This window comes from Carcharodon carcharias (genome assembly GCF_017639515.1).
Source record: "Carcharodon carcharias isolate sCarCar2 chromosome 37 unlocalized genomic scaffold, sCarCar2.pri SUPER_37_unloc_1, whole genome shotgun sequence".
NCBI classification, from domain to species: Eukaryota; Metazoa; Chordata; class Chondrichthyes; order Lamniformes; family Lamnidae; genus Carcharodon; species Carcharodon carcharias.
In genome coordinates, this window is record NW_024470758.1 from 5888908 (window position 1) to 5915112 (window position 26205).

At 43.2% G+C, this 26205-nt stretch overlaps 1 protein-coding gene, 1 long non-coding RNA gene and 1 other non-coding gene across 5 annotated transcripts in view; 1 reads left to right on the forward strand and 2 right to left on the reverse strand.

Moving 5' to 3' along the window:
- LOC121274513 overlaps positions 1 to 26205 on the reverse strand; it is a 116200-nt gene that overhangs the window by 42105 nt on the left and 47890 nt on the right. The window lies entirely within an intron of this gene.
- trnal-cag lies at positions 2531 to 2613 on the forward strand. Its single transcript has one exon. It is a non-coding gene; the product is annotated as a tRNA-Leu (tRNA).
- Positions 9241 to 25839, reverse strand: LOC121274571. 3 transcript variants are annotated; one of them, XR_005942265.1, is made up of 3 exons: positions 25717 to 25839; positions 24888 to 25034; positions 9241 to 9879 (listed from the first exon to the last, which is right to left on the reverse strand). It is a non-coding gene; the product is annotated as an uncharacterized LOC121274571 (long non-coding RNA). The 3 variants fall into 3 exon arrangements; XR_005942263.1 differs by having other exon boundaries at positions 24888 to 25084; XR_005942264.1 differs by lacking the exon at positions 25717 to 25839 and adding an exon at positions 25547 to 25575 and having other exon boundaries at positions 24888 to 25084.

Genomic DNA, 26205 nt, shown 5'->3' on the forward strand with positions numbered 1-26205 from the left:
ATTTTCTAAGTGGGAAGAGATTTCAGAAATCTGGAGTGCAAAGGAACTTGGGAGTCCTAGTCCAGGATTCTCTTAAGGTTAACTTGCAGGTTGAGTCCATAGTTAGGAAGGCAAATGTAATGTTGGCATTTTTTTTGAGAGGATTAGAATATAAAAGCAGGGATATGCTGCTGAGGCTTTATAAGGCTCTGGTCAGACCACATTTAGAATATTGTGAGCAATTTTGGGCCCCGTATCTCAGGAAGGATGTGCTGGCCCTGGAGAGGGTCCAGAGGAGGTTCACAAGAACGATCCCAGAAATGAAAGGCTTAACATATGAGGAATGTTTGAGGATTCTGGGCCAATACTCAATGGAGTTTAGAAGGATGAGGGAAGATCTGATTGAAACTTACAGAATACAGAAAGGCCTGGATACAGTGGACGTGGGGATGATGTTTCCATTAGAAGGAGAGACTAGAAGCCGAGGGAGCAGACTTTTAGAACAGAGATGAGGAGAAACTTCTTTAGCCAGAGAGTGGTGAATCTATGGAATTCATTGCCACAGAGGCTGTGGAGGCCAGGTCATTGAGTGTATTTAAGACCGAGATAGATAGGTTCTTGATTGGTAAGGGGATCAAAGGTTATGGGGAGAAGGCGGGAGAATGGGGTGGAGAAACCTATCAGCCATGATTGAATGGTGGAGCAGACTCGATGGGCCGAATGGCCTAATTTCTGTTCCTATGTCTTATGGCCTTATGGTCTTATATGTTCCCAGCTGCTGATTCCTTGATCAACCATTGGGAATGTAAATCCTGAAAAATCCGCCGATTGATCCATTTCATTGGTGCTTTGGTTAACAATAATCGGGGGGTGTGGAATTGTAATCTGTCGTTTCTCTCTCGTTTATTTTGCTTTATTCGTGTTTGTATCTGTCAGTGATGAGATCGAGAAGTGAGCTCGCCTCAGTCATGCGGCAGGCGGATCTTATGAGTGTGACAAACATTTACCCTTTCCCTTTAATTTCGGATCAGAATGGATCACTGAAACACAGGAAATGCTGCTTAATCTGCTCGAAGGAGCCTTTAATGACTCACTGAAACGATGTAATTTGACCTTTCAGTCAGCTCTTTGTGTGCAGCAGTTTCTGGTGGTTTTCCTCAGTCACTGAATCACACAGAATCACACAGAATCACAGAATCACAGAATCACAGAATCACAGAATCACACAGAATCACACAGAATCACACAGAATCACACAGACTCACACAGAATCACACAGAATCTCACAGAATCACACAGACTCACACAGAATCACACAGAATCACAGAGCAGAAGAGGCCCTTCGGCCCATCGGGTCTGCACCGACACGTGAGAAACACCTGACCTACCGACTTAATCCCATTTACCAGCACTTGGCCCATAGCCTTGAATGTTGTGACGTGCCAAGTGCTGATCCTGGTACCTTTTAAAGGATGTGAGGCAACCTGCCTCCACCACCCTCCCAGGCAGTGCATTCCAGACCATCACCACCCGCTGGGTAAAAAAGTATTTCCTCACATCCCCCCTTAACCTCCTGCCCCTCACCTTGAAAGTATGTCCCCTTGTTACTAACCCTTCAACTAAGGGGAACAGCTGCTCCCTATCCACTCTGTCCATGCCCCTCATAATTTTGTGCACCTCGATCAGGTCGCCCCTCAGTCTTCCCTGCTCCTTGGAAAACAACCCAAGTTTATCCAACCTCTCTTCATAACTTAAATGTTTCATCCTAGGAAACAACCTGATGAGTCTCCTCTGCACCCCCTCCAGTGCAATCACATCCTTCCTATAATGTGGCGACCAGAACTGCACACAGCACTCTAGCTGTGGCCTCAATAAGGTTCTATACAACTCCAACATGACCTCCCTACTTTTGTAAGCTATGCCTCGATTGATAAAGGCAAGTGTCCCAAATGCCTTTTTCACCACCCCACTAACCTGCCCCTATGCAGTCAGAGATCTATGGAAACACACGCCAAGGTCCCTTTGTTCCTCAGAACCTCCTAGCGTTATGCCATTCATTGAATATTTCCTTGTCAAATTACTCCTTCCAAAATGTATCACCTCACACTTTTCAGGGTTCAATCCCATCTGCCACTTTTCTGCCATTCTGACCATCCCGTCTATATCTTCCTGTAGCCCAAGACACTCAACCTCACTGTTAACCACCCGGGCAATCTTTGTGTCATCCGCAAACTTACTATTCCAGGATGTAAATCTCCAGTTGGATACCTCGCGTCGCTCAGATCTTACACTCTCAACGCCTTCGTGTGAGGAACAGGTCGGGCGGGAATTGGGTCATTGTTGATTTGAGCAAACAGAGCAATACAGCAATGAGAAGCTTCTCACCCCCCGGCGGCTTGGGGAAGAATGGGACTCAGATACAGGAACCTGACAGGTGCTGCAAAAAGGAAAATCACATCGAGTGTTTTAAAGCAGTGACGATGAATGTGGAATTCAGAACCATTTATACAGAATGCAATGGATTTAGTGGCCGAGCAGCTGTTATAGAAACGTCAGGATGGCCGAGCGGTCTAAGGCGCTGCGTTCAGGTCGCAGTCTCTTCTAGAGACGTGGGTTCGAATCCCACTCCTGACACTAATTTTCCTTCAGCAAACCAGAGGCATCCAGCACTTGGAAGGGAAAGGGCAGCAGATGCATGAGAACACCACCAGCAGCAAGCTCCCCTCCGAGCCACAAACCATCCTAACTTGGAACTGGATCACTGTCCCTGGGGCAAAACCCTGGAAACCCCTCCCTAACAGCACTGTGGGTGTACCTACACCACATGGACTGTAGCGGTTCAAGATGGCAGCTCATCACCAACTGCTCAAGGACAATTCCGGTTGGGTAATAAATGCTGGACGAGCCATCGACGCCCACATCCCGTGAAAGAATAAAACAAAAGCTCTTGGTCACCGGAACACAGCTCATTTCACTGATCGATTTCAGCAACAGCTCCGAGATTTAATAAACACTCCCCAAAGCGCTTCAAAGGAGCTTTATCAAACAACACTCGACATTGAGTCACATATTAAAACAACTGAACAAAATCTTCGTAAAACTGATAGATTTTAAGGGGGCGTTAAGGGGGAGAGTGAACTGGGGATGTTTCTAGAAGGAATTGCAGAGCTAAAGTCTCAGACAGCTGAAGACGTGGCCGCTAATGATGAAACAATGAAAAGTGTAAATGAGCAAGAGGACAGAGATAGATTCAGAAAGAGAAAGGGAGATGTCTGGGAATGGAACTGGAACTCCAGTTCAGCCAATGAGAAATCACCACCTCAACCACTAATCTTCAGAGCCGCTCATTCCATGTGTCCAGTTGGAAACCTGTCTGAAGGAACGTGCAGTCTGACAGAGCGCCTGTGATAATCTTCCACTGTCCGATCTAAAGTTGTAACAGGAACTGTTCATTACAGCTGTCTAAACCGTGATGGCCTTGATATTCAATGGTGCAGATTCACATCATCATTCGAAATCTTTCTGAAAGCTGAGCAGACTGACTCTGGTCAGCATCTTTAAAGGTTTTTGTTTTGTCCTGCAATAATCCACAGGGCAGGAAAGGCAGCTCATTGTCCTTTGGTACAAAAGCAAAATACTGCGGATGCTGGAAATCTGAAACAACGCCAGAAAATGCTCACATGATCAGCACATCTGGCAGCATCTGTGGAGAGTGAAACAGATTCACGTTTCAGGTCTTTTTGGTGCAAGTTCACGCCCTGAAATTTAAACTGTTTTACTCTTCACAAATACTACCAGATCTGCGAAGGATTTCTAGCAATTCCTTGCGGGTAATTGAGCATCGTTAGGTTCCGTGGTTTAATTGGTTAAAACACCTGCCGAGTAAACAGGAGATCCTGAGTCCAAATCCCAGCAGAACCTGACTTCGTTGGACTTCATCTGGGCAGTTGGGTGCTTTATAACAGGGCCAAATCTGGAATTTAAGGTTAAAATCGTCTCTCCTTTTACAGTGGACTATCTGCAAAGGCTTTAACAATGACAGGTTTTCCTTTCTGTGACCGTCGAAGAAGAGACCTTGTGGAAGTTACCACACACAATGAGAAACTCTCCCCAGTGTGCCGCTACTGGAAGAGCTGGGCTCTATTCTATTTAACAATTGATGCTCGGAACATGAACATCGAGATTTTGGAAAGACAAGGGGATCATCACTGGGTCAGAATTCAAACATCATCCTGGGAAATAAGAGGAAGAGAGATCAAAGCAGATTACTGTATGAACATTGGAACAAGCAGTTTCTAAATCCTGTTTTTTGGGAACTCACTGGATATCTGTGACTAACCTGTTTCCGACTCCGGTTAAAATACTGAATATTCTACATTTACCTCGGGGCGGAAATTTGGTTTATAATTCATCTGTGAACAAAAGTATCAAGCGTTTAGGTGTTGTTAAACTGGCAGCAGGTAACAATTTCAAGGAGTTATCCTCATGACCTGGTCAACACGTTCTTTCCCAAAGAGGGATATGAGGTATCACTCCAGGAAAATCCCAAAGCATTTGGGATGGACGCACAACGAAAAATCAGGACCTTCAAAACACCTTAACCACCCACAATTCCTTCAAATGAAATGTGTTTGCTGTTGCATTGGACCTAGAAACCGTTCTCAGCATTAATCTCAGTGAGGCAGAGTGTGACCGTGTTGTTTCTGTCAGTGTGGAGGTGACCAGTTCGGGGTCACTATCGGCTGCTTCAAGCCGACACTAAGGCACTATGCAAGGGGCATGATTACCCCGGGCTTTGGAAGATATTGTCAGTCGGACAAAGGGACAAATCTAAAGGAACCAAAGAATAAATCCCAGGACCCAGATTGGAGAATCTGCAGATTCCCCTTGGGAAAGTGAATCGGAGCAAAATGAGGGGTGAACAGTTCCACTGCCCAGAAGTGATGAAGACACAGCTCACTCAGCCCGTCCCCGTCCCCATCCATTCTCACGCTGGAACATTTCTCACATGGAAATTGTTTAACCCAGTGAAATAAATCCTTGCAGCCAATAAGTTATACAACTGTTTGAAGGAATGTCGAACGTGGTTACCGAGTGACGGTGAAAAGTTGAACACTTGTTCCCTTCAACCAAACTATGATGAAATGTGAACATTTTCTCATTTTAAAAATAATTTGAAGGGTCTGGGTAAAAATGTTCAGTGTTTATGAGAGTGGGGTCTGGGTGAGCAGCTGGTGAGTGCGGCAGGGCCAGTGCTGGATGCAGGAAGCTCCCGTCAGTGTGTGTGGGTCTGATGGGGCTGAGTGTTGGTGTTTCAATAAATCATGGAAATTCCCTCCAACAGTTGTTTTTTTTTTCATTTGATTGAAAACAACTTGAAATAAAGGGAATAAGTGCAGGAACTTTTTTGATCTGTATTTCAGCTGCCATTGTCCAGTGGTTAGATTTTCCTCGACTTTGACTTGAGTCATAGAAACATAGAAACTGGGGGAAGGAGTAGGCCATTCGGCCCTTCGAGCCTGCTGGTGGCTGATGATCATGGCTGATCATCCAACCCAATAGCCTGCTCCCACTTTCTCCCCATACCCTTTGATCCCTTTCGCCCCAAAAGCTATATCTAAGTCCTACTTGAAAGCATGCAATGCTTTGGTTTCAACTGCTTTCTGTGGTAACGAATTCCACAGGCTCCCCACTCTCTGGGTGAAGAAATTTCTCCTCATCTCAGTCCTAAATTATCTAGCCCATATCCTCAGACTGTGACCCTGGCTCTGGACTCCGTCACCATTGGGAACATCATTCCTGTATCTACACTGTCTAGTCCTGTTATAATTTTATAGGTTTCTATGAGATCCCCTCTCATTCTTCTGAACTCCAGTGAATATAATCCTAATCGACTCAATATCTCCTCATATGCCAGTCCGGCCATCCCAGGAATCAGTTCGCTGCACTCCCTCTATAACAAGTACATAGTTCCTCAGATAAGGAGACCAAAACTGCACACAGTATTTCAGATGTGGTCTCACCAAGGTCCTGTACAATTAAAGCAAGGCATCCCTGTTCCTGTACTCGAATCCTGTGGCTATGAAGGCCAACATACCATTTGCCTTCTAGACCACCTGCTGCATCTGCATGCTTACCTTCAGCGACTGGTGTACAAGGACACCCAGGTCTCGTTGCACATTCCCCTCTCTCAATTAATAGCCATTCAGATAATAATCTGCCTAGCTCTTTTTGCTACCAAAATGGATAACCTCACATTTATCCACATTATACTGCATCTACCATGCATTTGCCCACTCAGTTCAGCTTGTCCAAATCACACTGAAGCATCTCTGCATCCTCCTCATAGCTCACCCTCCCACTCAGCTTTCTGTCATCTGCAGATTTGGAGATATTACGTTTAATCCCCTCATCTACATCATTAATATATATTGTGAATAACTGGGGTCCCAGCACCGATCCCTGCGGTACCCCACTAAGCACTGCCTGCTATTCGGAAAAAGACCCGTTTATTCCTCTTGTTTCCTGTCTGCCAAACTGTTTTCTATCCATCTCAATACACTGCCCCCAATCCCCTGCGCTTTAAGTTTACATGCCAACCCCTTACAAGGGACTTTGTGGAAAGCCTTCTGAAAGTCCAAATAAACCACATCCACTGGCTCCCCCTCATCAACTCCACTAATTACATCCTTGAAAGATTCCAGTAGATTTGTCAAGCATGATTACCCTTTCATAATTCCATGCTGACTCTGTCTGATTCTGCCATTGTTTTCCACGTGCTCAGCTATTAAATCCTTTTTAATGGACTCTAGAATTTTCCCCACAACCGACGTCAGGTTGACTGGTCTATAATTCCCTGTTTTATCTCTGCCTTCCTTTTTAAATAGTGGGGTTACATTAGCTACCCTTCACTCTGTAGGAACTGTTCTAGAGTTTATAGAATCTCGGAAGATGACCACCAATGCATCCACTATTTCTAGGGCCACTTCCTTAAGTACTCTGGGACGTAGATGATCAGGCCATGGGGATTTATCGGCCTTCAATCCCATCAATTTCCCCAACACCATCTCCCAACTAATACTGATTTCTTTCAGTTCCTCCCTCTCACTAACCCTGTGTTCCCCAACATTTCTCTGTATGTTATTCGTGTCTTCCTTTGTGAAGACAGAACAAAAGTATTTATTTAGTTGGTCAGTCATTTCTTTGTTCCCCATTATAAACTCCCCTGTTTCTGTCTGTGACACTCATTTGTCTTCACCAATCTTTTTCTCTTCACACACCTACAGAAACTTTTGCAGTCAGTTTTTATGTTCCTTGCAAGCTTACACTCGTACTCTGTTTTCCCCTTCTTAATCAATCACTTGATCCTCTATTGCTCAATTCTAAACTGCTCCCAATCCTCAGGTCTGTTGTTTTGTCTACACAATTTTATGCCTCTTCCTTGGATCTAATACTATCTCTAATTTCCCTTGTAAGCCATGGATTGGCCACCTTTCCTGTTTTATTTTTGAGCCAGACAGGAATAAACAATTGTTGCAGGTCACCCATGCGCTCCTTGAATGTTTGCCATCGCCCACCCCCCGTTATCCCTTTAAGTAATGTTTCCCAATCCATCGTAGCCAACTCGCACCTCATACAACTGTAGTTTCCTTTATTAAGATTCAAGACCCAAGTCTCAGAATTAACTACATCACTCCCCATCTTGAAGAATTCTATCATGTTATGGTCGCTCATCCCCAAGGGGCCTCGCACAACCAGATTGCCAATTATTCCTTCTCATTACACAATACCCAGTTGAGGATGGCCTGTTCTCTCGTTGGTTCCTCAATGTATTGGTCCAGAAAAACATCCCGTGTACACTCAGGAATTCCTCCTCTATGGTCCTGCGCCCAGAGGATCTGTTCAGTATTTTTAATTCTGTTTTATCTTGTATCCTCTATTCCCACAGAATGCCAACACTGAAATTGGTCATATTTCTCGTCATTGTTCTCTATGAAGCAGGTATTGTCTGCACGGTCTAATGGAGACATGCTCAGAGGGCTGTGCCAGAGGGTTTCTTTCAGGTTTTAGGCCTCTTTTGGTCCATTAGCAGCAACCGGATGTCTGCACAGGAACTCGGAATGCCAAACCCCTCTTCTCAGGATGGACTTAATCAGGAGACAAAATTAAAGAGAGAAGAAAAGGCCTGGGGATTTGGGCTGAGAATGCTGGAGCTTGTGGGAATAACACAAATCGGTGGAGCAATATGACATTCGCGGAATACGAGCTTGGGAGATTATCCAGTCCGTGCTGGGGACTGCGGGGAAGGAAGTTGTTTTGTCTGCCCATCCCAGCTGAATGTTGGTTGTTAAGCGGCGGTCAGACCCCGAGGGGAGGGTGAAAGCCTTTCACTGTGTTTGAAGGCTGTATATCAGATCTTGGAGGTATTGCTGCTGTGTTCCCAGGAAGTGGGGGTCTCATTCTTAGAGCAAAAAGCTTACATGGAAGACCAGTTTCTCAGTAAAAAAACAAAACTGGAGACGTAGGACATTAGAATCTGCTCAGCACTGATTCACATTAATTCATTTGGTGTCCTGGAATAAACAAGTGGTTTGTAGCTGTCCATTACAGAAACAAATAGAATTCAGAAGATTCTGGCCAGTACCTTCACAATTCCCACTATTACATCCCGCAGAATCTTCAGCTGCATCTCATTAAGTCCTAGAGCCTTCGCAACATTAAGCACAGGCAGTCCTTCTGGTACCTCTTCTTTAACAAGGGTTATATGTAAAAGAAGACATTTGCAAATTGTCGATGGAGAAAGTGAGCACTTTTATTGAAGAGGGTTAAAGGGGAAGAGGCAACCCTTTCTGATAAAGAAGTAGGGTTAGCAGAAATAAAAGTAGCAATAATTGGGGCATGTTTTTATGGACTGATCACAGAATTTCATATATTTATTTAATAGAGATCGTGAGTCCATTTTTTCCTTGTCTTTGAGGGGATTAACATTGAAGGAAGCCTATCTTCATTAAAAATGCATCATAATCTTAGTTAACAAAACAATGTGTGTAGATGGGTTTCAAAGAATTAGAGGCATGTCACATTACAATGTGAATTATATGATCCTGGTGAGGGCTAGGGAAAATATTTGGGGGAAAGGTAAGGCCGTGGAGGATGCGCAGTGGAGATTTACTGCAATGGTATCAGTGGTAAGGGATTCTGTATTTGCATGGGCAAAAAAAAAACTGGGGGTGCTCTTCTTATCACCGCGAATGTCAAGGGGAGATTTAACACAGGTATTTAATATCAACCCAGGTATATTTTTTTAAACACATTAAATAGTAGTTTTGTTTTCAATTGACAGAATGTTCAACAACCAATGAGGTTTTAATACATTCTACAGGATTTTGCTTTTGTCATAATTTAATTTGTCAGGAAATGTTTCACATTAGTCCATTCCAAACAGCACCTGATCTGATGTGATAGAAATTCCTTTCACTTACAGAAGCTGCATTTCCAACATTGCACACCAGGCTGCTCATTCAGAACCTTCTTACCAAGTTTTCAAGGATGGAAAAAGGGTGTGAGACTGTGTTCTAAACTCAGACAGGTGACTGAGAGGTTAAACTGATGGATTGCTAATCTGTTTATTTTTTTAACACACATGGGTTCCAATCACATCCTTGTTGTTAGTTTGTGGATATTAATAATTAATTGCTTTGTTCCGTTTCATTACATTTTGCAGAAAATAGACCTGGAATCTGATGCTCGTCAATACCTCACTGGAGATCCCGGATTTGTTCAGACTTCATCAAAATTGCGACTGGTAATTACAGGTCATCAGCAAAATATTTCTAGAATGATTATACAATAGGATTCATAAAAGGCAGCGAGATTTTCTGTTCTCAGGGTTTACACTGGCTGAAAGAGCAATGGGAAAAGTTAATGGTGATGGAGCAGTAACATAACATTATGCTTGGGGAACACATTTAGTTTGAAATTTTCTTGGTAAGTTTAGTGAGTGAGCAAGTTTTAGCAAATGAACTTTAAAGTGAGGGGCGGTCCAATTAAACCTACGAAAAATAGAGCAGGTTGTTTAATTTTGTGGTGTGATGCTCAAAACTGTGGAGGAGCAGAGAGCCATTCACAGATATCATTCAAAGCCAGTGGACAGGAAGGTTAACAAAATGTAACAAGGCTAATAGAATATAAAAAGTTGGAACTCATGGTACAGTTATATAAAATCTGTTTAGAGCCCATTTAGATCACTGCATTCAGTTCTGGACATCACGCCTCAGGAAGGTTAGATTGCCCTTGGTATGGGAACAGCAGAGTTTCACCACATTGATACCAGACTCAAATTAATGAGGAGAGATTGCAAAGAGTAGCCTTGCAATGCTTTGAATCTCAAATTACACCTGGGCAGGACAGGGACTGATGTCCTAGGGGGAATATTTGGTAGAGTGGCTGGGGAGGGTTTAAACTAAAATGGCAGGGGGATGGGAACCGATGCAAGGAGTCAGAGAACAGGGAATAACGGACAAGAACAAAAGACAGAAAAGGGAATATGAAAACTGATCGGCAGAGAAAGCAAGGACAAGAATCAAACAGGGCCTCAGTGAAAAATAGTGGGAACAGGATAAGTAATGTTAAAAAGACAAGCTTTAGGGCTTCGTGCCTTAATGCAGGGAGCATTCACAATAAAGTGGATGAACTAACTACACAAATAGATGTAAACAGGTATGATATAGTCGGGATTATGGAGACATGGCTGCAGGGTGACCAGGGATGGGAACTAAACATCCAAGGGTATTCAGTATTTAGGAAGGATAGACAAAAAAGGAAAGGCGATGGAGTTGCATTGCTGGTTAAATGCAAATTAACGCAGTAGTGAGGAAAGATATTAGCTCCGATGATGTGGAACCTGTATGGGTAGAGCTGAGAAACGCTAGGGGGCAAAAAATGTTAGCAGGGGTTGTATATAGACCCAAACTGTAATGGTGACTTTGGGAATTGAATTAAACAGGAAATTAGAGATACATGCAGTAAAGGCACATCTGAAATTATGGGTGACTTTAATCTGCATACAGATTGGGCAAATCAAATTAGTAACAATACCATAAAGGAATTATTCCTGGAGAGTATACGGAATGGTTTTCTTCAGCAATACGTTGAGGAACCAACTAGAGAACAGGCCATCCTAGACTGGGTATTATATAATGAGAAAAGAATAGTTGGCAATCTAGTTGTGCGAGGCCCTTTGGGGATGAGCAACCATAATATGATAGAATTCTTCATCAAGATGGAGAGTGACGTAGTTGATTCTGAGACTAGGGCCCTGAATCTTAATAAAGGAAACTGCGATGGTATGAGGTGAGAGTTGGCTGTGATGGATTGGGAAACGTTACTTAAAGGGATGGCAGTGGATAGGCAATGGCAAACATTGAAAAAGTGTCTGTGTGAACTGCAACAATTGTTTATTACTGTCTGGCGCAAAAGTAAAACAGGAAAGGTGGCCAAACCATGGCTTACAAGGGAAATTAGAGATAGTATGAAATACAAGGAAGAGGTATACAAATTAGCCAGAAAAAAACAACAGGCCTGAGAATTGGGAGCAGTTTAGAATTCAGCAAAGGAAGACGAAGGGATTGATTAAGAAGGGGAAAATCGAGTATGAGAGTAAGCTTGTGGGGAACATAAAAACTGACTGTAAATTTTCTATAGGCATGCAAAGATAAAAAAATTGGCAAAGATAAATGTAGGTCCCTTACAGACAGAAACAGGGGGAATTTATAATGGGGAACAAAGAAATGGTTGTGCAACAAAATTCATACTTCTGACTGTTCTGTCTTCACAAAGGAAGACACAAATAACATACCAGAATTGTTGAGGAACACAGGGTTTAGTGAGAGGGAGGAACTGAAAGAAATCACTAATAGTGAGGAAATGGAGTTGGGGAAATTGATGGGATTGAAGGCCGATAAATCCCCATGGCCTGATCATCTACATCCCAGGGTACTTAAGGAAGTGTCCCTAGAAATAGTGCATGCATTGGTGGCCATCTTTCGAGATTCCAAAGACACTAGAACAGTTCCTACAGATTGGAGGGTAGCGAAGGTAACCCCACTAAATAAAAAGGGAGGTAGAGAGCAAACAGGGAATTATACACCAGTCAGCCTGATGTTGGTAGTGGGGAAAATTCTAGAGTCCATTATAAAGGATTTAATAGCTGAGCACTTGGAAGACAGTGGGAGAAACAGAGACAGTCAGCATGGATTTACGAAAGGGAAATCTTGCTTGACATATCTACTGGAATTTTTTGAGGATGTAACAAGTAGAGTTGATGAGGGGGAGCCAGTAATGTGGTTTATTTGGACTTTCAGAAGGCTTTTGACAAAGTCCCATATAAGAGATTAGCGTGTAAAATTAAAGCACATGGGATTGGGGGTAGTGTATTGAGATGGATAGAAAACTGGTTGGTAGAGAGGAAAGAAAGAGTAGGAATAAATGGGTGTTTTTCTGAATTGCAGGCAACGACTAGTGGGGTACCACAGGGATCGGTACTGGGACTCAAGCTATTGACAATATATATTAATGATTTAGATGAGGGAACTAAATGTAGTTTCTCCAGATTTGCAGATGAGACAACGGTGAGTGGGAGGGTGAGCTGTGAGGAGTATGCAGAGATGTTTCAGTATAATTTGGGCAAGCTGGCTGAGTGGGCAAATGCATGGCAGATGCAGTATAATGTGGTAAATGTGAGGTTATCCAATTTGGTAGTAAAAACAGGAAGGCAGATTATCTGGATGGCTGTAAATTGAGAGAGGGGAATGTGCAATGAGACCTGGGTGTCCTTGTACACCAGTCGCTGAAGGTAAGCATACAGGTGCAGTAGGCAGAAAAGAAGGCAAATGGTATGTTGGTCTTCACGGGAGAGAATTCGAGTACAGCAGCAGAGATGTCTTGCTGCAATTATACAGTGCCTTGGTGAGACCACACCTGGAATATTGTGTGCAGTTTTGGTCTGCTTATCTGAGGAAGGAAGTTATTGCTTTAGAGGGAGTGCAGCGAAGGCTTACCAGACTGATTCCTGGGACAGCGGAACTGACATATGAGGAGAGATTGAGTCGGTTAGGATTATATTCGATGGAGTTCAGAAGAATGAGGGGGGCTCTCATAGAAACATATAAAATTCTAACAGGAGTAGACAGGGGAGATGCAGGGAGGATGTTCCTGATGGTGTGGGGAGTCCAGAACCAGGGGTCACAGTCTGAGGATACGGGGTAGACCATTTAGGACTGAGATGAGGAGGAATTTCTTCACCCAGAGAGTGGTGAGTCTGTGGAATTCCCTACCACAGAAAGAAGTTGAGGCCAAAACATTGTATGTTTTCAAGGAATTAGATATAGCCCTTGGGGCGAAAGGGATCAAATGATATCGGGAGAAAGTGGGAACAAGCTATTGAGTTGGATGATCAGCCATGATCATAATGAATGGCAGAGCACACTCGAAGGGCCGAATGGCCTATTCCTGCTCCTACTTTCTATGTATGAGCAGTAAGTTCACAGATGACACGAAAATTGGTGGCGTCGTAAATAGTGAGGAGGAAGCCTTAGATTACGGACAATATAGATGGGCTGGTAAGGCAGGCAGAGCAGTGGCAAAAGGAATTTAATCGTGATTTGAGGTGATGCATTTTGGGAGGGCTAACACAGCAAGGGAATACACAATGAATAGTCGGACCCTAGGGAGCACAGAGGATCAGAGGGACCTTGGTTTAAATGTCCATCGATCCCTGAAGGGAGCAGCACCGGTAGATAAGGTGGTTAAGACGGCATATGGGATACTTGCCTTTATTAGCCGAGGCATAGAATATAAGAGCAGCGAGGTTGTGTTGGAGCTGTATGAAATGCTAATTAGGCAACAATTGGAGTCCTGTGTGCAGTTCTGGTTATCACACTATAGGAAGAATGTGATTGCACTGGAGATGGTGCAGAGGAGGTTCACCAGGATATTGCCTGGGCTGAAGCATTTCAGTTATGAAGAGAGACTGTATAGGGGAGAGTTACTTTCCTTAGAGCAGAGAAGGATGAGGGGGGACCTGAGAGAGGTATACAAAATTATGAGGGACATAGGTGGGGTAGATATGAAGAAAATTTTTCCCTGTCAATAACCAGGGGACACAGATTTAAGCTAAGGGGCAGGAGGTTTAGAGGGAATTTGAGGAAAGAAATTTTTATCAAGAGGTTGGTTGGAATCTGGAACACACTGAGGGAGAGGTAGAGGCAGGAAATCTCACAACATTTAATAAGTATTGAAATAAGCATTTGGAATGCCATAGCACACAGGCTATGGTCCAAATGTTGGAAAATGGGATTAGAATAAATCGGTGCTTGATGGCCAGCATAGACACGATGGGCCGAAGGGCCTGTTTCTGTGCTGTATAACTCTGTGAGAGACACTATTACCTCTGGTGGTGGTGGTGGTGGGGGGTAGGGGGTGGTGGTGGTGGTGTCCTCACCAAGGAGGCATAACCTTAAAATTAGAACAAGGCCTTTCAGGGGTATTTTCAGGAAGAACTTCTTCACACAAATAATGGTGGAAATATTGAACTGTTAAGGCTGGGGGTCAACCGAAAATTTCCAAACTGAAGCTGGTAGTTTCTGTTTGGTAAATGTTTTATGGATTTCAAAACCAAGCTGGGTAGATGGAGTTAAAATAAAAATGACTCATTAAATCACACAGCAGACATGAGGAAAATAGTTTATTTCTGTTACTATATCCTGATCTTCATAATCCTGGACCAAGCAGCATTTCAAATTACCAGCCAGTTTGAACATGCTGCCTGTTAAAATTAATTCCTCCACTCCCTCTTCAGAAAGAAAAAGACTAAATCTGGAGGAAACTGAAATGAGGAGTCATGTACAACGAGGGAGACATATACAACACTAAATCCTTTAATAAAATAGTTTGTCATGAAAATATAATATTTTTCATAATATTATTGTGATTTATTGTAAAGGTAGGTTCATAGTGGGGTTTGGATTAGTTTCTCTGAGTTTGTGGTGTGGGAGGGTTTTCAATTTAATTCCAAACAGCTAGTCTGGAGCTTTTGTGTTATCTAGGTGTTACCACGGTTTGAAATGCTAAATATGTAAACATGGCTGAAGTTTTAGAATGTGAGGAGTGAAGAACATTTGCGTTTTTAGGTAAAGCAGAGTAGTGAATTTCAAAGAGATAGTAAGGTGTTACACCTAACCAAATGGAGGCTAAGCCAAACAGTGTGTTTATTTTTTCAAAGATTACTGATAGCATGAGTGCTATGAAAGGTTTATATTATGGAGAAAGTAACATTGCAAATACATTTGGAACAATGGGATTTTCATTAAAATGGAGAAACATGTATAAAGGAACTGAGTTTGTGTGTAAGCAAACGGCATGCTAAGATCCAACAAGTGTGAAAAGCCTCCAACTTCAAAGTACCAAGATGCTGTCTACAGGAACTGAAGCTGAGAAAGCTCATTGTGAATACCCCTGTCAAGGGTATTTTGTGCTTTGTCTGGGCCTGTTGAATCTATTTTGTATTACTGTTAACTTAACAGAGGTGTAACTGGGAGCTAGATTAATTAGGAGATTTAGCAGTTATTATATTAGAAATTTGAAGGCCCATACATGCGCTTAAAATATTTTCTTCTATTAATAAATGTTTACTTTAGTTTTGTAAAAAACCTCCACATCTTAGTGGGCTCAGTACTACTGAATTCAAGGCATGTATCTTGAAATAAAGTACAAATTGCAAACAGTCCTGGCAGCTGTTTTAAGTTTCCCTCTGGGATTTGAGCAGCTCAGCACTTGCTATCCACTGTGCCATAAAAAGCTCAAAATCCATCAACATTGGAATCCTGTGAGGGAAAGTCAAGTTATTATTGAGAACTCTGCTGAGAGAACTTCATTGGGCAGCAGAGAAATCTGGTGAAGAATCTGAGTAAATCGACACCAGCGAACAAGTCAACATTCAAAACTGGATCAACTCGTGTGAAGATCAATGAGTAAAAGCTGAGAGCTCCGTGCATCCTCAGTTCATCAAGTAGAGATATTGTCCTGATAAAGCATTTTGTTTAGGACAGGATTCACTGAACTGGGAGGAGCAGACAGCTCATTGCAGAACAAGTAAGTCATCTCTAGATTTTCCTTTGTAAACTTCCAGTTTGTTGAGACATTGAATTCAAACAAACTAGAATCACAGAGCAAATGAATTGATAATTCAGAAACAATCTTCACTTTGCAATAAATAAATTGTAACAATTAAATTACAAACAAGAAATTGAGTAACCTGCAATCTCAGACACAGTGGGAATAGGAGTGATGACTTTAAAACATGGATAAAAGCAAAATACTGTGGATGCTGGAAATCTGAAACAAAGACAAAAATCGCTGGAAAAACTCAGCAGGTCTGACAGCATCTGTGCAGAGGAAGACAGAGTTAACAGTGTTTGTTGAGAGTGGGGATTAGGTGCATCTTATGTCTGTGCGTACGCCAAAACAGGCTGATCAGAAATGTCAGATGATTAATACATTAGAGAGCCAAGCAGCATACAGAAAGTAAAGAGGAGAACTGAAAAAGATAATTAGATCAGCAGAGTGAGAGAGTATGAGAAAGGGTTAGAGGGTAACACAAGAGAAAACACTGCAGGATGTTACCAACATATGGACAGTCACTGAAAGGGTCGGCTGATTAGGAGATCCTGTGGAGGCAGAGAGCATGGCTGAGGGATTAAATGAGAACATTTCATCTGTCATCACAAAACAAGTGGATGCTGCTAATGTCACAGTGAAGGAGCGGCTGGTGGAGAAATTAGATAGGATAAAAAAAGATAGAGGAGGCAATTACAGGGTTGGTAGCGCTTACAGTAAAAAAGTCACCCGATCCGGATGAGATACATCCAAGATTACTGAGGGAAGGATGGAAATAGCGGACATTTGAGCAAGAATCTTTCAGTACTCCACGGATATGGGAGTGAAGCCACAGAACTGCAGGATGTTAATATTACATCCGTGTTTAAAATGGAGAGGGATAAGCCCAGTAACTACAGACCAGTTAGTCTAATGCTGGTCGTGGGGAAAGGTTTAGAGACAATGATCCAGGATAAAATTCATTATCATTTTGTAGAACATGGGTTGATAAATAACAACCTGTACAGACTGGTTAACAGAAAATCAGGACTGAAATAGTTAATGAAGTTCTCTGATGAAGTTTTAGAGAACATTGACCAGGGGAGTGAGGTTGACTGTGTGTGTCTGGGCTTCCACAGGAGATTGAAACAGTTCCACATAATAGAGAAGTTAGTAAAATTCCAGCAGGTGGGATCAAAGGGGCAGTGGCAGCATGGACACAAAACTGAATAAGGGACAGAAAGGATAAAGTAGTAGTGAGCGGTTGTTTTTCAGGGTGGGGGGGATTGAGACAGATCTGATGCTCTGTCAGATCAGCCGGCTGTTCTATTCCCATTCCCAGAGCTCTTGTAAATTTTAATAACTTCCAGCCTATATGCAAGATTGCTGATGACACTAGTTAGGTGATATGGTTAGTGGTGTAGGTGGGAGCAGCAAGTTTCAAAGGGTCATTGACAGATTCCGTGAGTGAACAAAACTGGCTGAAGATGTTCAACATGGGGAAGTGTGAGGTCATCCATCTTGGAGCAAGAAGATCAGAGAATTTCCTAAACAGTCAGAAACTTGGACTGTGGAGGAGCCGAGAGTGAGAGCTGAGTGAGACTGGAGGGTGGATAAAGAGCAGCGGCAGAGCAGCCTAAGAGTAGCAGTGAGAGAGAGAGAAGGAGAGAAGAGTGAGAGCGGTGGGTGGATAAAGAGCTGTGAGGGAGGGGTTGGAGCAAATCGGCCATGTTTATAATAAATAGCCAAAGCATGATATCAGGGGAAAGAAGGGAACTGGTTGGTTTGTGCCGATTTCTCTAAATTAGGGCACTGATTTAAACAAGGAGCTAGAAAATTAAACATTTTAATCAGGGTAAATACAACAGTTAAGTATAAGTGTAATAAGAGCATTAGTGCAGGGCAGGTTGAGAGGCATTAAAGAAAATTAATAATTTAAACAAAGTACTGATTAGATTCTAAAAGAGGGAATAGGGGTTTATTTTGATCATGGATGGGCAGCTGAGACCTGTTGTTTGCAGTTCCTGCCCCATGTGGGAACCTCAGGACACTTCATGTGTCTTGGGGCCAATTGTATATAAGTGTCTCCAGCTGCTTGAGTTCGAGCTCAGGATTTCTGAGCTTGAGGGGCAGCTGGAGTCACTGCAGAGAATCAGGGAGGATGAGAGTTTCCTGGATCGTACGTTCCAGGTGGTGAAAACCCCAAAGGGAAAGAGGGAGTTCAGGATCGAAGATGGGTGGCCATCCAGAAGAGTAGGAACAGGCAGGAAATGCAGGAATCTGCGGGGTGTGTGCCACTGTCAAACCGGTACTCAGCACTGGAGACTGCTGGGAATAGTGACACCCTGAAGAACTGCAGTCAATGGGCAAGAATCTGCACAGGAGGGAAAAGGGAAGAGTAGAAATGCAGTTGTTAGAGCAGATCCCATAGTCAGGGGGACAGAAAGGCATTTCTGTAACCGTCACTGAGAGTCCCACATGGTGTGCTGTCTCCTTGGTGCCAGGGTAAAGGACATCACGGAGAAGGTGCAGAATATTCTGCAGGGGGAAGGGAGTGAGCCAGAGGTTGTCGTACACGTCAGTATCAATGACACAGGGAGGACAGGTATTGAGGTCCCTCAGTCAGAATTTCAGCAGCTAGGGAGTTTGTTAAAAAGTAGGACCTCAAAGGCAGTAATCTGTGGATTACTACTACTGTGGCATGTGCTAGTGGGAGTGGAAATGTAAATATGTAAATGTAAATGTCAATATGTGGCTTGAGGCCAGTGCAGGAGGTGGGAGGGGTTCAGATTCGTGGGACATTGGGGCCAGTTCTGGAACAGGAAACACCTATTTAAAAGGAACAGGTTGCACCTTGACAAGACTGGGACCAATGTCCATGTGGGGAGGGTCACTCGTGTGGTTGGGGAGGGTTTGAACTAAGCTCACAGGGGCTGGGAATCAGTATACAGAAGTAGAAAAGAGGAATAACTAGAGAAGGAAGTAGGAGCATATAAGATAGGAGTAGGTGAAGAAGAATCTAAGAGGGAGACAAGGAACTGTTTAGATTGTATGTTTGTAATCGCATAATGCGTAGTGAATAACGTTGGTGATTTCAAAGCACAAATAGCCATGTGGGAAAATGATGTAGTGGCAATGATTAAAACGTGGTTTAAAAATGGTGAGGATCAGGTTCATATTCAAGGATACAAAGTGTTCAGGAAAGAGAGAGAAGGGAAAAAGGGAGGTGTAGTGAGAGGGATAGAGAAGCAAATCTGCAGGGAAATCACAGATGTGTAAGAACGATAGAGTGGAGATATCTGGGGATTTCTGAAATGTGCTCAGAGGCACTTCCTCGACCAGAATGTTCTCAGTCGAATTAGGAAGGAGGCATTGCTGGATCTGGTGTGGGGAATGAGGTGGGTCAAGGCTGACCACCTGAGCCAAGTGTCTATGGGTGAACCCTTGGGAAGAGTGATTGGTAGAGGGTTAACTTCAATGGGAGGAGAGGGGATTTAGCCAGGGTGAAATGGAAGCAGAGACTGAAAGGAAAAACTGTAACAGAGCAATGGGTGATCTTTCAGGAGGAGATGTTTCAGGTACCGACTAGGTACATTCCAATAAGGGAGGAGGAGGGAAACCAAAGCCAGGGCTCCTTGGATGATGAGGAAGATAGAAAATATGATGAAACAATGAAGAGGCCGTGTGACACACGTCAGATGAATTATTCAAGTGTGAACCAGGACACTGTTACTGTACGAGTGTGTGGAATTTACTCTCTCCCTGTCCATCTCTGTTACTGTATGGGGATGTAGAATTAACTAATCCCTGGTATCTGTCAATCTGTACGTGAGTGCATGATTAAGTCTCTATCTGGCAGTCTCTGTTACTGTGTTTCAGGGCAGAATTATGGTAACTTTCTACCCATCTGTCTCCATTATTCTATTTGAGAATGGAATTAATTTTGTATCTGCCAGCCTTTATTACTGCATGTGAGTGTGGAATTAACTCTCCCTCAATCTCTGTTACTGTGTTTGAATGCACAAATAACTCTGTTAGTCGATCTGTGCTCCTGTGTTTCAGTGCAGAATTACCACTCTGTCCATCTTCATTAGTGTGAGAGAGGGCGGGATTAATTCTGTATCTGGTGTTCTCTATTAGTGTATGAGTGGGGCATTAATCCTTTGTTCATCGCTGTTATTGCATGTGAGACTGTAATTATCTGTCAGTCTTTGTTACTGCATATGAGGGCAGCATTAATCATTCTCCTTCTCTCTTGTGGAAGTGAAAGTTGAATTAATTCTCTCTCCATTGTCTCTGTTACTTTGTGAGTGTGAATTAATTCTATATCCTGCAGTCTCCAATAATGTATTTAAGTATGGCAAAAACACGCTGGAAATCTCTTGAACTGTATGAGTGCAGAATTCACTCTCTGTCAATCTATAATAATGTGTAATTAACACTCTGTCCATCAGTCTCTATTCTTGTTTGCAAGTGGGTTGCTTTCAGGTAAGCAAACTGCAACTAGTGGAGTCCCACAGGGATCAGTGCTGGGTTCTCAGCTTTTTACAATCTATATTAATGACTCAGATGAAGGGGCAGACCATCAACAAATTTTCAGACAACACATAGATAGGTGGAAAAGCAGGTGGTGAGGAGCACACAAGGTGTCTGCAAGAGGATATAGATAGGTTAAGTGAGTGGCAAACATTTGGAACACAATGTGAGGAAAATGTGAGTTTTCTACTTTGATGGGAAGAATAGAAAAACAAAACATTGTTTAAAAGATATATATTAATGACCGAGACTGTGGGTGAGCTGGGCATGATTTCAAAATTTGCATACGATACAAAGATTGGAAATATTGTCAACTGTGAACTTAAAAAGGACATAGACATGTTGGCGGAATGGGCAGACAAGTGGCAGATGAAGTTCAAAGCAGAAAAGTGTGAGGTGATTCATTTTGGCAGGAACAATCTGCTGAGACAGTGTAAAAAAAAGGGGAGAGCCTCTAAAGGAGGTGCAGGAACAGAAAGACCTCTGTACATACGTACATAGGTCACTGAACATGGCAGGGCATGTTGAAGAGCAGTTAATAAAGCATATAGTATCATAGGCTTTAATTACAGGGTCATTCAATATAAGAGTAAGGAGGTTATGTTGAAATTGTATAAAACACTTGTTAGGCCTCATCTGGAGCACTGAGTCCAGTTCTGGGCGCCACCCTTAAGGAAGGATGTGAAGGTATTGGAGAGAGCACAGGGGTGATTCACAAGAATGATTAGAGCGGTAAAGAACTGTAGCTATGAGGACAGATTGGAGAGGTTGGGACTCTTTGCCCTGGAGAAAAGAAGGCTGAGAGGTGTTCAAGATCCTGAGGGGTCTGGACGGGGCAAATAGAGATAAACTGTTACCACTCAAGAGAACATCAAGAACTAGAGGGCACAGGTTCAAAATAAGTGACAAAAGGAGAAAATGTGATGTGAAGATTTTTTTTTCACCCAGAGGGTGGTTGGAGACTGGAACAAACTTCCTGAAAGTGTGGGGGAGGCAGGTTTGATCGCGGTATTCTAAAGCGAATTGGACTGCTGCCTGAAAAGAAAGAACGTGCAAGGATAGGGGGATAAAGCAAGGAAGTGGGACTAGATAGAATGCTCTTTCAGAGACCCACTGCAGACTTGAGGAGCCAAATGGTTTTCTTCTGCACTGTAAAGATACTGTGATACTGTGGAGAGAGACTACACAATGATGCAGTACAGAGGGATCTGGGTGTCTTTGTACATGAATCACAAGAAGTTAATGTGCAGCTGCAGCAAGTAATTAGGAAGGTAAATGGAATGTTGGCCTTTATTCCAAGACGGGGTGGAATATAAAAGTAGGGAAGTCTTGCAAGGACAACAGGTTATTGGTGAGACGACATGTGGAGCGCTGTGTAAAGTTTTGGTCTCCTTATTTAAGGAGGGATATACTTGCATTGAGGACAGTTCAGAGAAGTTTGACTAGACTGATTCCTGACATGAAGAAGTGGTCTTATGAGGAATGTTTAAGCAGATTGGGCTGATCCCCATTGGAGTTTCGAAGAAGGAGAGGTAATCTCATTGAAATATATAAGATTCTGAGGGTAGATGTTGAGGAGAATGTTTCCATTTATGGGGAAACTAGAACCAGAGGGCACAGTTTAAAAATGAACATCTCCCATTGAAGATGGGGATGAGAAGGAATTTATTTTCTTTGTAACTGAGAACCCTCGAGTGCAGTGGAGGGTGGGTCGGGTCATTGAATATATTCAAGTTGACTGGACATATTTTTGATCTACAGGAGAGTCAAGGGTTATAAATGGATGGGGAAAGTGGAGTTGAGGCCACAATCAGATCAGCCATGGTCTTATTGAATGGTGAAGCTGGCCCGATGGGCTGAATGGCCTCCTCCTGCTTCTCTTTCTTATATTTTTAATTTGTCATTGTGGGATTGACCCAGTCTGTTCATCTCTTTTGCTCTATTTCAGTGTGGAACTAACTCAGTCTGATCTACATGTGAGTGTGGAATTCATTCTTTGTCCATCACTTACTGAATGTGAGTGTGCAATTTAAATCTCAGTCAGTCTCTGTTACAGTGTGAGTGTGGAATTAAATCTTTATATCAGTCCCAGTTAATGTGTGTGAATGCGGGATTAACTCTCTATCGGTCAGTCTTAGTTACTGTAAGTGTGGAATTCTCTTTCACAGTCTTTGTTAGGATATCTGTGAGTGGAATTAAGGACTTGTCAATTTCTATTAACCTTTTAGTGAGGAATTAACCTACAATAACAGAGACTGAGAGTAATTAAGACAGTTAGTCCACACTCTCATATTAGTCTATGTTACTCTATGTGAGTGAGGAATAAACAAACAACTTATCAGCCTCTGTTAGAGTGTGCAATTAATTCTCTGCAAATCTCTCTTATTGCATATGAGTGTGAATCTCTGTCTTGTGTGCAAGTGCTGATTTAGCTTTCTATCCCGACCATGTCGGTTGTTGTACGAGAGTGTGAAATTAACTCTTTGCATGATAACCTGTTGCTGTCAGTGAATAAAATTAAGTTTGTCAGTTACTGTATTGGAGTGTGGAATTAATTCTGTGTCTGTCAGTCTCTGTTACAGTATCAGCCTATGGAAGTAACTCTCTTTCAGGCTCTGTTACTTAAAAAAGTTAATTCAACATTCATCATCTGTCAATCTGTGTTACTGTATATGAGTGAGCAATTAACTCTCTTTCGCTTAGTTTCTGGTACTGTCTGTGGGTGTGGAATTCATACCTTACATGTCAACCTCTGTTACTGTACATGGATGTGGAACTAATTCCATGTCTGTCAGTCTGAGTCATGTGGTGAGTATGCTCTTCACTCTGTGTCAGTCTCAGTTACTGTGAGTGAGTGTGAAATTAAATTTCAGTCAAACTTGGTTGCTATCTGTGATTGTGGAATTACCTGGTGAGGACACAACTGGAGTATTGTGTGCAGTTCTGGTCACCACATTACAGGAAGGACGTAATAGCTCTGGAGAGAGGGAAGGGGAGGTTCAGAAAAATGTTGCCAGGGTTAGAAAAGTCGAGCTACGAGGAGAGATTGGATAGGTTGGGGTAATTTTCCTTCGAACAAAGAAGGCTGAGAGGTGACTTGATTGAGGTGTACAACATTATGAGGGGAATAGATAGAGTGGACAGGATAAAATTGTTTCCCTTGGTGGAGAATTCTAGAACAAGGGCACACAGATTCAAGATAAGTGGCAGAAGGTGTAAGGGGGACATGAGGAAGAACCTTTTTTACGCAGAGGGTAGTGCGTGGCTGGAATTCACTGCCCAAGTTGGTGGTAGAGGCAGAAACTTTAAACTCTTTTTAAAAGTGCCTGGACCTGCACCTAAAGTGCTGTAAGCTACAGGGCTATGGGCCAGGTGCAGGAAGGTGGGATTAGAAAGGGCACCCGAGTGTCCTCGGGCTGGCATGGACAAGATGGGGTGAATGGCCTCCTTCTGTGCTGTAACTTTTCTATGGTCCTATGGTTCTACCTTCCAGCCAAAGTCTGGTATTGGATGTGATGTGAAATTAACTCTTTGTCTGAGTCCATTACCGTACATGAGTTTGAATCAAAACCCTAATAATCTGCATTACTCTATGTAAGTGGAATTAATTTTCTGTCAGTTTCTGTTACTGTGAGTGTGGCAGAGTAGACAGGAAGACTTTTTCCCTCACATTGTTAGAAAGAAATGGGACCAGAGGGCACAGATTGAAGGTAATTGGCAACATAAGCAATGGTAACATGGGGAAAAACGTTGTCATGCAGCAGAGTAGCTGGGGAATATGACTGACAATGTGGGAGAGGCAGGTTCAATCGAAGCACTTGGAGAGAGAATTGGATTATTATCCAAAAAGGAACAAAGTGCAGGTTTATGGGGAACAGGCAGTGAAGTGGCATGAGGTGAATTGCTCCTTCAGATGGCCAGCATAGTCATAATGGGCTGAATGGCCTCCTACTGTGCTGTAATCATTCTATGATTCAATGAATTAACTCTCTGTCAATCTCTTTTGCACTAAGTGTGGGTGGAACTAACTCTGTCACTCTTTGTTCATGTATGTAAATGTGAAATTTACTTCCTGTCAATCTCTGTTACTGTACAAGAAACAGTTAATGACTTTTAGTAGAAATCGTTGGGCCCTCCTGTTCTTAAAAGTACTCATGGTTAAACCCATCAACGTCTCCTCTTTCTGCTCCGCAATTCAAATTCAGCCAACAAGAACATACCTTCAAAGAAAGTGAGGAACGACTTCCACATCCGACATCCACCCTGACGCAAAAGGGATCTGCATTTGTCAGTTTGTGCTTCTGGCCTCGGTTTTGTGAGCAAGACCAGCAATAATTCACGTGCAAAATCAGGTGGATACTGGGAATCTGAAATGAGGAGAGAAAATGCTCAAAATCCATGGCACGTCAGGCAGCATCTGTGGAAAGAGAAACAGAGATCACGTTTCAGGTCACTGACAGTCAGCCTGCAAAAATACACTTACTCACATCTGCTCGTGGTGGCTGCAGTTCCCACAATTCCCTGCATCTCACAAACCGCTCTATTCAATGCACTGCCTTCCCCAGGCAATGAGAGTGTGCATGCTCCCCAGGGCCTGTCCTGTGAAATTCCGAGGTAGACCTTTTACCACTGCAACTTGTAAGCCAATCCCACCAACCTGCCTATGTCCCTTCGAAGTTGTAACACTTTCTTCCTCACAGTTCACAATACCACCAAGTTTAATATCAACCGCAAATTTTGAAATGGCGCCCCGTGCACCAACATTAACATAATTCAGGAAGAGCAGGGGTCCTAACACCGACGCCTAGGGAACTCCGCTATAAACATTCCTCCCATTACAAACATTCCTCCAGTCTGAAAAACAACCATTCACCACTACCCTCTGTTTCCTGTCACTCAGCCAATTCCATATCCATGTTGCTCTGTCCCTTTTATTCCATGAGCTCTAACTTTGTTCACAAGTCTGTTGTGTGAGACTTTATCAAATGCCTTTTGGAAATCCATGTAAACCACATGAACAGCATCACCCTCCCCAACCCTCTCTGTTACCGCATCAAAGACTCGGTGCAAACGGGAGAAGAAACCGGGAAGCGGCGGCTGGGATGGGGGAGGCGCTGCACCATCGGCTTCACGGTGCCGTCCCCCGGGTCCCTCACCGCACGTCCGCCGAACCGCGGCTCTGCTCTGATTCGGGCTCTGAGAGCCGCTGAGACTCGGTGTTACTGAGGCTGCGCGCGGCCATCCTCAAGTTCCGGGAATTGTGGCGCGCATGCTCGGGGCAGGCATGATTTCCGGTGGACGACCTATTGCACCTGCGCAGTGCCTATCTGTTAGATATAGGCCTTTATACATCACCCCGAGCATTCTGGGAAGGGCAGTCCGCCATTTCCTGATAAACTGCAAAACAAGAGGATGCGTTTGTGTTAATCGTATCTGAGCACGCTCATTTGTAGCAAATCAGACCCACTGCCCTGTCCTTTCCAAGAGCCCTAAAATATTTTTCCATCCCGTATTTTTCGTTTCACTTTTGTAAGTTTA